The sequence below is a fragment of the Enhydra lutris genome, unplaced genomic scaffold (assembly GCF_002288905.1).
Source record: "Enhydra lutris kenyoni isolate GAN:26980312 unplaced genomic scaffold, ASM228890v2 scaffoldscaffold6, whole genome shotgun sequence".
NCBI classification, from domain to species: Eukaryota; Metazoa; Chordata; class Mammalia; order Carnivora; family Mustelidae; genus Enhydra; species Enhydra lutris.
The window spans coordinates 2,359,726-2,372,092 of NW_019154090.1; positions in this window are offsets into that span (position 1 = coordinate 2,359,726).

Consider the following 12,367-nt stretch of genomic DNA (forward strand, 5'->3'; position numbering starts at 1 on the left):
TCCCCACGGGAGGAAGCACAGTCTGGACTAGTGACCGCGGCTGACGTGGGCCAAACAGTGTGGATAGCTCTGCAGGTGTCCACCGGCGAACTCCAGACACAGATTCCTGCAGGACGGACACTTCGTGTGGACCACAACACACGCACACGCCCCCACACACTCACACACATGCACAGTCACACACACGCGCACACCTGCACGTTTGCACACTCGCACACGTGCTTGCACACCCACTCACACGCACACACACGTGCATACACTCGCACATATACACATACACGTGCACACATGCTTGCACATACTCACAAATAGACACACATGCACACGCACTCACACACATGTGCATACACTCCATTCACACACACGCACACACGCACACACTTGCATGTTTGCACACCCACACACACATGCACACGTGCTCGCACACCCAATAGACACTCACACGTGCACACACATGCACACACATGCACACACACTCCATTCACACACATGTGCAGACACACTCACACACGCATGTGCACACACACATACACCCGCCGCAAGAGGCATGGCCACAGCAGCGCTCTGTAGCCATATTGTGTGCAGTGTGTGAACAGGCAAATGAGGGTGGAAATGGGGCGGGCGCTTGCTCTTAAACCAGGTGTGCCCATGTCTCTGCGAGCTTGACTCTGTCACTGAGACATCCCGTTGGACGGGTTGAAAGGAATGGAAGCTCTGACCCACCTCTGTGCGTCCGAGCCAGCTGGCCATGACCAGAGGGAGCATTTACGGAGGATGGTTTATGGGCCCAGACTTCACAGGGCTTCAAGGCGTGGTAATTAGCCCCACGATGGTTGCCCTTAACGAGTCATGGTTAGCCCAGGACATTCACACTTGGCCGCGCCCCATCAGCAGGTCAGCAGTACTGTTGTAGCTACGAGCGGAGGGGAAGGGGCTGGGCGAGGACTTGGGAGGGGACAGATCTACGGTGGTCCCTGGGCAGGGGCCGTGACCTGTGTGCGGGACGGTGGCTTCTGCTCCCACGTGCTCTGAAGCCAAGAGGAAGTCCAAAAACCCTGCTGGACGGGACCCGCTCCCTTCGGTGACTGCCACTCCTGTGAGATGCTTGGAAGGGTGGGGTGTGCAGTCAGCCTGACGCACCTCTGCGTTGAGCGGGGTGCGAAGTCCACTTAAATAATAATCAAACTACTAACTGAATGGGAGGCCGGTGTGTGCGGTGGCTTCTGAAACGAAAGCAGTGGTCCGGCTTCCCTGTAATTGCTGTCAGGTTTCAAGCAATCTTCTGCTCAGAGCTCTCCTTCTAATGCAGCCGTGAAAATTGTTACCAGGCAACCAAGTGGTCCTGAGCGTGGAGGGTCCAGGAGCGGCTGGCACAGAGACCTCCCAGCCGAGCGGCGGCCTGCCTGCCCGAAAGCACCATGTGATGTCCCCTTCCCTGTGGGCCAGCAGCAGGTGTGATGGGCAGGGCAGGGGAGGCCATGGGGTTAAGTGTGAATAAGGGCATGGACGGGGCCGGGCAGCGCTGTGGGACGTTTCTGTAACAGAATGATGGCACGGGGGTGCCCTGGGGTCCCCACCAGGAGAGTTGGGTGCGCGCCCGCCTTGGGACTCCCCAGAGGCCTTTGTACTTGCTGGACCTAAAACCCCGATCCAAGCACAGCAGGGAATGCACCCCGGGGGCCGCTGGCCCAGCTAAACCTCCGCTAACAGCCCCCACAAAGTCAGTCCGTTGGTAAGCCTTCCTCACCCAGCTTGTCCTCTCAGCGCTATGGTTCTGGTGGAACATCTCTGCACCACGAAGGTCCCAGGAGGTGGGACAGACCATCCGTTCAGCACCGGCATCTGTTCTGGGGAGACCAGGGATGACTCTCCTTTATTTTTCGATCATGATTCCTTCTTTTTTATTGTTTTAGAGATTATATTTATTACTTTATTTATTTCAGAGAGAGAGACAGAGAAATGGAGACAGCAGTGGGGGAGCAGAGAGAGGACAGGAAGCAGACGCCCGCTGACTCAGAGCCCGACGCAGGACTAGCTTTTGCGACCCTGAGGTCATGATCTGAGCTGAAATCAAGAGTCGCAGTTCAGCCCACACCCAGGTGCTCCGGTCATTCTTTCTTTATGCCCCTGGCTTTGTCTTAACGCCATCACAGTACATACATACAGATGCAAAATTCTAATGACTGAGCTCTTATGTACTATAGCAAATATAGCATATATAAAAATATTTTAGTGACTGTTACATAAATGACATAGATTAGGGCAGGTATCTATATAGGTAAAAATGTTAATGACCATTTATATAAATAGGTAGGTAGATGATAGATCCATGGAAGGAAGGAAGGATGGATGGATGGAGAGATGAATGGAGGGATGGATGGTTGGATGGTTGGATGGATAGATGGATGGATGGATGGATGGGTAGATAGATAGATAGATAGATAGACAGATAGATGGATAGATAGATGGAATGGAAGGATGGCCCCTAAAAGCATGCATGACTGAGTAGAGCCTGCGAAGGTCTTCCTGCATTCCCGGCTGAGGTGGGTACGGCCAGGGTGTTGGGGGCCTGGGCCCAGGAAGTGCTGGTGAAGGGGAGAAAGGCTTGGGTTCTCCGTATGTTCCCAGGGAGTGCTGACCAGATGGGCTGCCAAGCTGGGGGTGAGCGTGGAGAAAGAGGGTTGTCAGCGCTGACTTGGGCAGTTATGCCGTGCACCAGGGACCCATTTCCTTTCATCCAGCATCACATGCCTCAGACTCCAAACCCTGCTGAACGCAGCTCTCTCCAGGCGGGGTGAGGTCTCCTGGAGATCAGAACCAAGCAGAGAGGCGGGCGGGTGAGTGAGAGGCAGGGAGGCTGGCTCACATTTCTAAGAGGAGCTGTCCCAATTCAAGGAGCCCCGTAGGGATACTGACCGTGACCCCTGGATGCTGCTGGCGTGCAGACATGGCCCTTTGGACACCAGTTCTCGGTGGCATCTGCAGGGAGGAGGCGGGGGGGAGGTTGTCTTTCCTGGGGTCAGATTCTCGGGAACATTGACACTAGCCGCTCCTCGCCGAGCGCCTTGATTGAGATCAAAGTGTGTGTGTGCATCATGTCATCCAGGCCTGTTTTCCTCTGCCACTTTGAACGAGATTCTGAGATGTTCCGGTACCTTCAGAGGAAGCAGCCCTCTCGCTCTGGCTGCCTTGTTTGGAGCAGCTCAAAGAGAAGTTACTTAAAAAGACTTCTTGCCTGTGCACTGCTTCTGGAGAGCATCCCGCCTTCCTGGGCTCCGACCTGTAACTCGGGTGCGTCTCCTTCCAAGCCCGTTGCGCAGAGTCCAGCAGCTGGCTCGGATGGGAGCAATCAGCTTCGGCAGGTAATTAGCCTTGTTTCCTTGCACTAGGCTTGGGCTCTGGGGCACAACTGGTTTTTATTTTATGTCCTTTGCCTTGTACCTCCCGGTCGGAGGCAGATGAGATGGTGAGGTATTTAGAAGACCCAGAGACGTTCTCCCGGCTTCCGGAATGTTCATGGTATGCTCCTATGTGGCTTACGGCTGTTTACGTTAACAATGAATCTCTTTTCCATCTTCGCTATTCACATTTGCCTGGTTGCAAGAAAAAGATACCTCTGGGCCTGCCTGTCTCCCAGGACAGACCGGCTGGAAGGTGACGTCATTGGCCCAGGAGCTCGGCTCTAGTACATCTCAGTGTATGTTTCCACAGTGGAATGGAGGAAGGAAGATCATTCCAGAAAGTCTGCTCCACCAGTGGCCCCTGGGATGGCACTGCAAGGGGTCCTAGGGGTTGAGAAAGGGGCTTAGAAGGTCCCATGACATCAGGGCTAAGGGCTTCCCAGAGAGGTCACAGCTGCTCCCTATGGAAATGTCAGGTGGTCCAGGTCAACAGGGTCCCTATTAATTTTAGAGAAGGGACTTTGCAGAGGACTTGATAGAGACCCAGATCTGTCTCACAGACGCTTCCCCTCACTGCTCCTAACTCTGGTCTCTACAACACTCGGGTTATGAATAAACTCTCTACCAGCGCTGGTGTTGGAGTTTGTTACCTTCATTTGACCTTGACTTTCCATGACCTTGGGAAGCCTTCTTGTTGCCAGTCACATATCGCTAGGGCCTCCAAAAGATCCTGTTCATACCAGTATCCCCAGCTTGGACAGGGCTATTCCTGGTTGGTGCGGTAGCCTTGGTTACCAAGTAGAGAAAGCATCCGTCGGGATGAATGGGGACAGGTGCTTCTGGGCGAGCACAGACCCATGAGGATAAGGCTGAGCTGATGGACGACATTTTTGTGCGAAGAAAGGAGGAAAGCAAGAGAGTGTGGCTCTCTTTCAGCTCCCGTTCTCCTCCCTGGTCAGGGTCTTCGGGCTATCCCTGAACTTGCCAGATTCACGTTTTGGAAATGAGCAAATGAATGAGCCAGTTCTCACATCAGTATTTTCCCCGCTGGGCAAGCACCGTGGGGATGGACTTGAGAGGATAGTCTAACGGACATGTTCACCTGGCAGTCCATGTTTGCGGGAACTGGAGGCTTTATGTGGGACCTAATTCAGCAAGCCACAAGAACAATAAATCCCAGGAAATGCTATCATTCGGAGGGGAGGACTAACACCGGTGCCGAGTCTGGATGGAGGCCCTGCCCCGCCACTTCTGACTCCAGCTCCCCACACGCTGCCTCCGAGCGCTGGTTTCCTCGTCTCTAACAGGGGGCAGGGCGGGGGGGGGGGGGCCTCCGCCTCCAGGAGCTGTTGTGAGGTGGGAAGAAAGTTATTTCTCTAGTCAGCTCAGTAAACACCAAGGCTCTGTATGTACTCGAGGCAGGATTGTGTCGTCTAATTCATGTCTGGCCAAGACTCAAACTGTCTAGCATTCGCATGGAGGAAAAGCATTCGGGTGCGCGGTGGGCGAAGGGCTCCCTTCCGTTTGCAGGAAATAGTCCAGATGCCAGGCGGATCTGTCAGGGCTCCATGCGGGACACAGAGACGCTGCAGGTGGTGGAAGCAGAAGGTGACCTTGTATGGGGAATTGGGTCTCGTGAGAGCTCTGGGCAAGTGTGGGAAGTGGGCACTAGAGATTCATAGAGCGGCCAGCACACACGAACAGCAGAGCCTGTTCTGTAGAAATGAGCTGCCAAGCAGCTCCCCCGTCCTCTACCAGCAAGGAGGCGAGAATTCAGGAGACCGTCACGGAACTATCAATCCCAGCAACACACGGGAAGGGATCTCTTGGCTGGGCATCGAGGCTCAGGAATCTGCTGAATTTGTCTTAACCAGGAGGCCGCTGGGCTGTGGCCTGACCACCAGTATCGCTGCATGGCAAACCAGTGAGCTGACAAGGGCACTGGTTGAAGCTGGGGGGAGGAAGCCGGAAGAGGCCCTCCCTCCGTCTTCCACGTCTCGATGAGAGCATCTGATCGGCAGAACAGCATCTTACGTGCAGCTCTGGATGTGAGGTGGTCATGCTCTGGTGCTGCTTGACAAAGCTCCGCTCCGTTCCTGGGGGTCAGGGCCGCATTCGGGTGGGCTTGGCTTGGTTTCCGGCCAGGGCCTCTGTCTCATCTGCAAGCTCACGTGGGGAAGGACCTGCTTGCAAGCTTTCTTCATTGTTGGAATTCACTCCTCTAGGTCGTTGTGCCCGCAAGGCATCTTGGAATCCCCCTGGGCACCAGCTCCCTGTGCTACGGATTCTGAGAAATGTAGTTCTCAGCCTGTCAGCCTTGGCGGGACAGGCGGCACTCAGGGAGGAGGAGCAAATGGACGGGAAGTGCCAACTGACCATGAGTAGCCGGCAAGAGGCAATGAAAACACGCAGGGGAACAAGGAAGATCCTGGATATCATGAAGCAACGGCAGCCCCTGTGTGCATGCCTGGTGGTAGGCAGCCCTTCACAGGCTGTGCGCTTCCCACGAGTGCCACCGAAGAGGGACCATCCACGGGGAGCAGGTTGTAAAGGGACAGACTGTCAACGGCAGAGTGGCAGCAACCTGCGTCTGGAAGGAGGCTGGATGGGGGAGTCATGGATGACCCCTTTGGACCTGGAGTCTCCAGTCGTTCGTTACATGGTTCGTTTCTCTGCCCCTGGTGTCCTCATCTGATGAATGGGGAAATGGTGGTCCCTACCTACTAGTAGAGTGACGTGTGGAGAATTGCTTCTACCCCTGAAATGTTTTGTGAGTAACCAAGCACTTGGCGCATTTCACCACTCATGGTGAACACTCAGAGATGTGGGTCGTTTCAGCCTGATGCCCTCTTTTCCCAGATGAGGAATGGGGTTAGATGGCTACAGGACACGGATTTTCAGGGCCAAATGTCCTAGATGAAGTTTGTGGCAAAAGTGGACCTAGAAGCTGTGTCGCTTCGCACCCAACCAAGGAAGGTATTTCCGTAAAACAGACAATCCTTTCCCCTGTTTAGAAATCGCCGTTTTAGTCATTCAACGTGGTTTCTTGCTGGCTGGGTCACCTGAGGAGGGAGACAAGCAGCAGTTGCCCAGATGCAGGTGGGGTCGGCCACCCGGTGTCTGTGGATGTCTCCAGCCTCTTGGTCGGGGACACAGCCACATGTCCCCCTCAGACTGGATGTGAGTGTCTCTGAGGCTCCGGCCATGTGTCCACTAATGTCCTCTTATGAGTCTGCACTAGAGAAAGCCTCCAGTTCTCGCTTCCTGATTTACATGATGTTCATGCTTCAAAGCAGGGTCTGGCTTGGCCTGTCTGCTCTGCTTGCTGGTGTTTATCTGACAGAAGAAGCTGGCGTGACGCCGATGCTTCATTACCTGGGCTGAAAGGAACAATGCTCACGGTCTATGTGCTGTCAGGGGCGACGCGTCCCGCCGGCTGGGGCTCTGCTCGGACGCTCACGGTCCTGCGGGCTCACTGAGGCCAGCTGGGCACGCGGGCGGCTCGCTGCTGGGGAGTCCACGAGCCAGCACCTCGAGGTGCGCTTCAGGGCTGGAGAGGAGGGCGTCGATGTGTGACCCGCTGAGAGGTGGGTTGGGAAGTCGTGGTCTCACGCCATGTCTACGTGACGCCAGCTCACGTGTCAGCCGAGACTTCTTACCTGGGTGAACAAGATTTCCCTCGGTGGTCTGCAGGCATGGAGGGGGTTCATTTCCACTCACGGGACATTTTGCTGGACCCTCTCATGGAGACACCATAGAAGACCTCCCTGGGGAGATGACGTCCCCTTGCAGGTGTCCTGACAGCGCTGGCTAATGCTCCCTGCCTAAACGGAAATCACGGGAGGGGGTGGGGTGCCAGCGCTAGCTGTGCGTTCAGTCCACCTGGACGCCCCGAGCTTCTGCTCAATCAGCCCCGCAGGGAGCCTGGTCGTCCGTACGTTTCCGAACACCCCAGGTGATCCTAATATGCGGCCGGACTGGAAAGCCCGGATAAACGCAGATGAGCGTGCGCTTGGAAAGTTCCCTGTACATACATGATTTTATTCATTCTTCAAGAGATATTCACTTACCGTATTTATGACCATGCCCGAAGGGTGCCAGAGAAGAATGCCCAGCCGCTGGCCCCGGCGAGGCTTCCCCCACGTCAGGAAACGGCGGAAGTAGCCGCCTTCCTGCTGGGCTCTGGGGCCGCCTCTGCCTGGCAAGGCACTTAGAGCAAAAGGAATTCGACGAGTCTGATCCATCGCAGGCAAATTCTGTGTATGTTGCAGGCGGGGGATTTCAGCTTGGAGACTTGCACTGGAGGGTGGCAGCCACTCCCCCACTGTCAGGATCCTGTAATCCTGAAGGAGGGTTGGGGGGATTCGGTGTCTGATGCGTGGGGCTGTTTGGAGAGACCCCATTACACGGTGTAACGGGAGAATGGGCCACGATGATAAACCTGGGCGGGCAGCCCCGAAAAGCCTAGCCTGCACGTCCGCTTTTAGACACTCTAGGTGCACTTGGTTCATCCCGCGTTTCCAGGGAACGTGTCCAGGGAGTGACGTCGCAGTGCTTCTCAGGCGTGGTTCGGAGCCTGTGGGTTGAGTGGTTGGAGACCGGCCAGCCCGTATATGCTTAGAGGGAGCGTCTGGCTGTGTGGAAGCTGGTGGCTTGCGGGGAGAGACTTTGGGGACAGGCTGCTCTGGGTTCGAACCTGTCTCCTCCTGCTCACAAGCTCTACTTGTGTAAGGCGGACACCCAACATCTATGAAAATCAGAATAATGACGCCTGTATCCTGGCGTCACTGGGCAGACCAGAGCCAAGTTGGTGAAGAACCAGGCACCGCGGCTGACACACGGCAGGTGCCTGGTGACTGGCCAATGTGTGACGTTTGTATCAGCTACCTGCAACCTTGACACCGCGTAACAAAACATCCCGACCCCTGGGGGCTGGAGGGAACTGATATGACTTATGAGTGTGTGGCTGTCGGGCTGTGATGCTGGTCCGAGGCGGGCTCAGCTGCCTCAGCTGGGGGGCTCCTGTCTGCAGGCAGCCATGGCGGGCCTGGGGCAGCTGGCGGGGATGAGGGTCTGATGGCCAGCCTCCGTGCTCCCTAGGCGTCTCTCACATTTGGTACGTAACTTTGAATATCTGCTCGAGGTGGTGGCAAGGGTCAAAGAACGAAGGGAAATGCTTGACGCTCTTCAAGTTTTGGTTGAGTCCCAGCTGCTAGCACCTCACTGGCCCATGCAAGTCGCCAAGCCCCGAGTGGGTTGGTAAGAGCAGCTCGTTGAGGGCGGAGGGTGGGAAGGGACACACGGAGGCCACCGTGCTGGCTGTTAAGGCAACAGCCTTGCCGTGTATTCTTGGGAAAAAGGACTCCAAATTGGAAGCTCTTCTGCCAGTTCCACTCGTCATTTCTCCTCGTCGTCATCTGAGACACTTTGTACCTAATTTGGCGACAGTGATGGCGAGACATTGAAACAATGAGTGTGGAACTATCGCCCGGATCGGACGGCCAGGACCTGTGGGGGGACGGGGGCAGTCTGCAGGACAGAGACGGAAATCTACCATCGCACCCAGCGTGTGGCTGTGGTTAACAAACGAAACGACAGGACGTGTCTTTGAAATGGCGGAAAAGCCTCATTTTTATAAGAACTTTCAGAGTGTGTCTGCTGAATGTACATTTCCTTTCGCAGTTTTCGCAACAGTAAACATTGAAATAATTGAATGTTTGCTGTTCAAAGATGCCCTTTGTGTGAACTAATAAATGGCTTTCAGTCTTGCATTTGGGGGAGAAGTTAAATAAAAATGGTCACGCATGGTTGAGTCTGCCCACGGCCGAGATGTTAATTTCTTCACTTTCCCTCATTTCAAGGTCTGAACAATGGGTCTTCGTGGGCAGCCAGGGAGGAGGGAAGGTGGCTCAGGGACTGATGCTTGGAGGTGGAAGTTAGGAGGAAGGGGATCCGAAGAGGGGACTCTCCCTCCATCTGTCCTCGCTCCTCCCCACTCCCAGGCATCTCTAACCTGCAGGCCACTTTGGGGAGAACAGTGTGTTCGCCTTGGCCCATAAATCAGCCCTACACATCACTTCGGGAATCGTTAGGCTTTATTGTGACGCGTTGCCGCCTTTGAGGGAGTAATTGCCTGGTTTGGCCAACTTGGGACCTGCTTCCTTCATCTTAATTTCCTCTCTGGGGATAACCTAATTAGTATTTACTTTCACTTAAAAGAGAGACATTTCTTCTGGTGAAATCAACAGTTCCCTCTGCGTGCCAAGCTTGTTTTATGATATTAAGCATTTAAATAAAAAATTACGAACGTGCCATGAAATGCTGATGGGGTGATTAATTTATTTTTATTTTGCTTGTTTTAAGGCTGTGGGGATTACTGTTCTGAAGCAGACCCAGTCATTGTCCTTGAATTTGGTGCAGGGGGAGTTAGTCCCCGCCATGGCCGTGAGTGGCCGTGCAAGGCCTCCCGCACAGGCGGCCAGGCTCAGCCACCAGGGATCCTAGGACAGGAAAGAGGGATGCTGGGGGGCAGAAGGGGCTCTTCAGGGCAACCGGGGGGGGGGGTGAGCTGAAAGCAATCGTCTTCCTGGTTCCCTCCTTCTCCAGCCAGTGAGCCTTCCAGGATAGGCCACACCCTGCCCCCGCCCAGGTGTACCATCTGTCAAGGTCAGCTAATATCCTGGCGGGGGTGCAGGGCCCAGGGCCAGAGTCGGAAGTCCTGGGTCTGAGCCCTTATCCTGCTGCTTCTAGCTGAGTGACCTGAGCTTCGTGGAAACTCCTCAAGCCTCAGTTTCGGCATCTGTGAAATGGGCAGTTGCCCTGCCTACCCTACTGGGGATGCCTGGAAGGCCCAGATAGGGACCCTGAGAATACGAGGATATCTGAGGACTTCATGAGCTCTCATGTCCATCAACGTTGGCCCACACTAACTTCCTTGCCTGGGGCTCCCTTTGCTGGCCTCCTGCATACGGTGAGTGTTTCATTTGGAATAAAAAAGGAATAATGTACAATCTTTCCTTTTCTGGCCAAAGCTGAGGCTCTAGTCAGGTTAATGACTTATCCAAGGTCAACAGCAGAATTTGAGACCCAGCTGGTCAAATGCCAGCGTTGAGGTGCTCATGCAGACTTTGATCTCACACCGTGGTCCGCCGAGCCCGGCCAGGCAATGCTGTTTCCCTTACCCCAGGGGCAGGCCAGTTGGTCCGTCAGCTCTTTCCAGCTTTGGACAGATCACCAAGTCCGCCTACCAGTCGCCTGTGAAATGATCACTTGTGTTTCAAAATTCCGTTCCTAGTGTGTGGTGAGGGGCAGGACACCACAGCATCAGAGCGCTCAGCAAAACCCAAAAGCAGTCCATTTTGTGCATGGCCGGGTGCAGGAGGGCACAGAGAAACACCAGGGTCGGATTTCACCGAGATGTTTCCCGTCTCCTGGTCCTCAGACCTGGAGCCCATCACGCAGACCTCCAGCACCTCTCAGATGCTGTGCCGCGGGGCTGACAGAGGCAGTGGGGCTCGAGGAGTGGGTTGGGGATGCCGTCTGGGTCCTGGAGGTCGTCCTCCCATCTGTGACGCTGTCTGCGGTTGTCGTGTGATGACTGCGCTGTCAGCGGATGACAACTTCCTGTGAAGGATGGACCCAGAGACCAGCCCATCCCTGGAGAAGCAGGAGACCTTGTTCATAAACAATCATTCTGCAAAATTAAAGCAAAACCTAAGTAATACATGACCTGATAAATGTGAGACTCTGCGAGTTCTTTTGTTCCAAATAACAAGGTTTTCAGGCTTTTAAGTTCAAAGCTTGTGTTAAGGGGGGGGGCAAAAAGTCAGCCATTGTAACAAAAGCACAAGAAGGGGAAATTTAATGAGAAACATGACAGAAGAGCAGGGAGAGTACAAACCTTGAAACATAGCAGGATAACAGAGCATGAAAACATTAAATTGCTTTTAATGAACGGATTACCCCGGAACAATGTGGCTGGAAGAGCAGAGACTTTCTTAATGATTGTGTTACCAGGAGAAAGCAGGTTAGTTGTCGCCCCTCGACAAAACCCACCCACTCATTCAACGAGATTTGGAAAGAAAGTTTTCCGTGGAGACGGCCCGGGACAGAGACGCCGTGCGTGCGAGCCAATCTGCGGGAGACTCCAGTGTCCCTCGTTGACCATGTCTGGTTACGATGTGACATGGACGCTCTAACCCCAGTTAAGATTCTGCATCAACAAAAACCTTTTGAAAGTGGCGAAAAGTCAAGCGGCGGGGAACTCGCTCTCGCTCCGGCGTCATGTGCCGTCCGGGACAGCTTCCACCTCCGGGACGGCCTCAGCTTCCAGTTTCTCTGTGAACGGGAGGGGCTGGGAGGGCCGGCGTGGCTGTGGGCCTCCCTCACCTGGGGGTACCCGTCGCGCTCTCTTTCTGGACCAGGCAGCCTTCCGTTTGCCCGATTCTTGGGGTGGACCCACGCTCGTTGGCCCTGCACGTCGACACCGCGCGTCGGGTGATGCTCTGCCAACAAACGGCCCAAGCCCAGAGGCTCAGAGAAAGAGGCTCTTCTTTCTCGCTGCAGTCAAGCAGGGCTCCTGGGCGGGGAGAGGCGGGGTGAGGCTGGCCTCGTTGGTGGCCGCTGGCGCCAGGTTCCAGGCTGCGGCTCAGTTGAGTTCCGCTCTCTGGCCCCTTCCATCCTTGAGCTGTGGTCATCAGGGCACCAGGCCACGGGGAAGAGCCAGAGGCCTCCAAGGCCCGGATGTCATGTTGCCTCTGCTTTTGTCCCTTCAGCCTAAACAAGCCACGTGCCCAAGCCACGTGTTCTACGTCAGTGGGACCAGGCACGGTGCTGGTCCCGAGGGAAAGGGGGGAATGTTTGCAGAACTGCAACCTGCCATTTGCTGTCGTCTGACCCCACAGTGACTCCAGTGGCTCCGAACCCCTCAGGAGGCAAAGGAGCCTGGACAGGACGGAACGGGACTT